Source organism: Myotis davidii, unplaced genomic scaffold (assembly GCF_000327345.1).
Source record: "Myotis davidii unplaced genomic scaffold, ASM32734v1 scaffold218, whole genome shotgun sequence".
Taxonomy (NCBI): domain Eukaryota; kingdom Metazoa; phylum Chordata; class Mammalia; order Chiroptera; family Vespertilionidae; genus Myotis; species Myotis davidii.
The window spans coordinates 1,590,687-1,594,199 of record NW_006289235.1 but is presented as its reverse complement, the minus strand read 5'-3'; the positions used below and the strand labels follow the sequence as shown (position 1 = coordinate 1,594,199).

At 46.9% G+C, this 3,513-nt stretch overlaps 1 pseudogene; it reads right to left on the bottom strand.

The window, feature by feature from the left end:
- Positions 1-1,399: 1,399 nt before the first annotated feature.
- LOC102766334 lies at positions 1,400-1,770 on the bottom strand (annotated as a pseudogene).
- Between the last annotated feature and the right edge of the window lie 1,743 nt (positions 1,771-3,513).

The following is a 3,513-nucleotide window of genomic DNA, read 5'->3' as shown; positions in this document are numbered from 1 at the left end:
ATATAAATTTTTGGAGTGTTTGTTCCAGATAGATCTATGAACTATGCCATTGGTATTTTATTTGTTAATATATGTTTTTTATTGATTTTTAAAAAATAGATGAAGGGGAAAGAATAGAAAGGTAGAAAAATGAATGAGAGAACATTGATTGGCTGCCTCCTGCATGCCCCCTCCTGGGGATGGAGTCTGCAACCCGGGCATGTGCCCTGATTGGGAATCCAGCCAGTAACCTCCTGGCTCATTTGTCAATGATCAACCACTTAGCCACACCAGCTAGACTGCCATTGGTATTTTAACAGGGATTGTGTTGAATATTTAGATTGCTTTTGGTAGTATAGACATTTTAATAATGTTAATTCTCCCAATCCATTAACATGGCATATGCTTCCACTTGTTTGTATCTTCCTCTATTTATGTTTTCAATGTCATGTAATTTTCAGAGTACAGGTCTTTTACCTCCTTGGTTAAGTTTATTCCAAGGTATCTTGTTTTTTGTTGTTTTTTAAAATGGTAAATTGATTTTTTTTTTTTTTTAGTTTCTCTGAGTGTTCATTATTGGTGTATAAAAATGCCATCAAATTCTGGGTGTTAATTTTGTATCCTGGTACTTTGCCAAGTTCATTTATTAAATCTAGTAGTTTTTTGTATAGTGTTTAGATAGATTATCTGGATAATTTTCTCAACTCATCACTCTGCTAGCTATAACAGCATGAGAAGTATTACACTATCATTTCTATGAAAAAGTACTGTACAGCTTTATCATTATTATTTTTATTTTGTCTAGGGCCTCTGGCCATTTAAAGAGGAAGGGAGAGGGGGAGGGGGAGGGGCAGGAGGCACAAGAAGCAGAGGAGTCCTGAGACCAGTCCTGGGCCCTACCCTCCACGCTGGTCACAGTCATTGAAGCAGTAGCAGCATGCCCAGTGCCAGGCAGGGGGCCCCCGCCTTCAGGCTGCCTGCGGGGGTGGGGGCCTTGTTACACAGTTCGCCATAACATCATGTCATCTGTGAATAATGACCATTTTACTTCCTCCTTTCCAGTTTGGACACTCACCCAATAAAATTTTGCAATGGAATGTATCATTCTGTTTTGCCCGGGGTTCTTAGGGATTTTTAAATGACTACCAGTGCTTAGGGCCCACCCTGCCAGAGATTCTGATTTTATTAGTCTGAGGTTGGCAGGTGTTTCTAATAGTCAGGGAAGTTTAAGAACCACCAGATAATGTGATACAGTCTCAAGAGATCTACATGCAGTTCAGTCAACCATGCCCTGTATTTTTTTAAGCCATCACCTTTCTTTCACAGTTTAAAGAAATCTGGTCCGGGGAGGGGCAGGAGGCACAAGAAGCAGAGGAGTCCTGAGACCAGTCCTGGGCCCTACCCTCCACGCTGGTCACAGTCATTGAAGCAGTAGCAGCATGCCCAGTGCCAGGCAGGGGGCCCCCGCCTTCAGGCTGCCTGCGGGGGTGGGGGCCTTGTTACACAGTTCGCCATAACAGCAGGTAAAGGTGAGGCTGTAGGTGACGCTCTGATAGGTGACAGGCTCTTCAAGGAGACCATATGAATTGATGTCTATGGTGCCTTTGTTGATGATGGGGCTCAGGCCAGGGGCCTTCCTTCGCCCATAAAGCACTCCTCGTCATTGTCACAGGTCATGGGGATGTCAGGGTAGTTGGAGGAGTCGGTAAGCTCACAGAAGATGCAGTCCATGGCGCCTGTCGTGACCAGGGGCAGAGCCATCACCAGGAGCAGTAGGCAACCAAGGACCATGGTGGCCTGGTGGCAGTGGGCCTCCCGGACCTGCTGAATGACACTCCGCATGCCCAGGAGACTTCTGCCCCTGGTTCTGGCCTCCCAGGGTCAGCACTTGGAGTGTCCTTGATTCCCAGTGCTCCATGTCCCTCTCAGGAGCTTCTTCCTGACCACGGCTCCCGAGTCCCAGGGTCTCTGAAACCTCCCCGGGACAGAGACAGCCAGTGGCTGCTGCCCCAAGAGAGTGTTTGTGGAGTGGAATGGGGTGACCTCACAGACCCCTCAGGGTTCCACTGGCCACTCTGGGGGTGAAGTCATGGGTGGGGGAGGGGTGTCACAATCTGAAGGGCAGGTTGGCCCACTGACCTGCCAGGGAGCAAGGTCATTACCACCCCATCTATATAATGACCGGTGGTCGTAATCCAGCATCTAGAAGGGTTCCAGAATCTGGAAAAGGCGCTGTTTGTAAATGATTAAAGAGTCCAGAGATAAAACATAGTTTTGTAAGGCATTATGTGGAGCCAGAGACTTAGCTAAAGGAACTAAGTTCTCCCTTGTCTCAGGACCCTTTGCTTTTTATTAACACAAATTGTCCTAAGGCAAGGTAGATATACATCAAAGGCCAGGGTTTAATATAGAGAATCCATTATCAGATTGGAGGAATTGCCTTCGGCTGTTCAGGTGTTTGGCCAGCAGGAGGCAATAACATGTATATTGAAATGCCCTTAGCTGTCTGGCAACAAGCAATCATTTATGCATCCTTTTCGGGTTTGGGGAAATGCCCTCAGCCATTTCCAGATGATTCAGTCCTGCTGACATGCTGCAATTGGCTTCCAGCACAATCCACCCAACACTTGCCATCCTCACCACCCAGCTCTGCTGGGTGCCGGATGCTGCTCCTGCCCAGCGCCCATGGTGAGCATGTTTCTCAGATGGGCAAACCAAGGCTCAGGAGGAGAAAGTGAAATGTCCAAAGCCTTAGAGCTAGGATTAGAGCCAAGTTTATTTAATTCCAAAGAGGGCATTTATTGAGCACCTGCTGTGTGCAAGACCAGTGCTAGATGCGTTAAATAGCAACCACTTTGATGACAGGACTCAGAAGGGCAGGGCTCACCACAGCTCTCAGGCTTTTAGCACTGGACGGGGTGCCAGGCACTGTGCAGGGAGCTCCACCTATGCTCTCCAGTTGGAATCTTTCTACCTATTAGCTCCATTTCTCAGATGAGCAAACAGGTACACGGAGCAGGCACAGCCAGAGCATGGCACATAGAGAGCTTAACAAATGAGGGTCATTATAGGAAGCAGCTGAGTCTCAAAACAGTCCCAGTGGGTGTCAGAAAGTGAACTCTCTCTCTTTCCAGAGGGGGAAACTGAGGCATCCCTCAGTGGGAACAGGCAGAGCCCAGGTTTAAACTCAAGTCTGAGTCCAGATGATAATTTAAGTATCTTAATGTGTTTTCCTCATGGGGGTAGGTACCTTGGTGGTTCCCATTCTACAGATGTGTATGTTGAGGCCAGAAGGTGGCAGGATTTTCTTTTAATTTTTTAAAATTATTGTTGACAGTATTACAAATATCCCCCAATTTCTCTTCTCTTTAACCCCCTATTCCCAGCCCCTGACCTACTCCCCCAGGCCTTCACCACATTATTGTCTGTGTCCATGGGTTATGCATATACCATACTGTTTTCCATGTCTATGTGTCACATACATATATTGCATGATCCCTTCACCTTTTTTCACTCACCCACCCAATCCCCCGC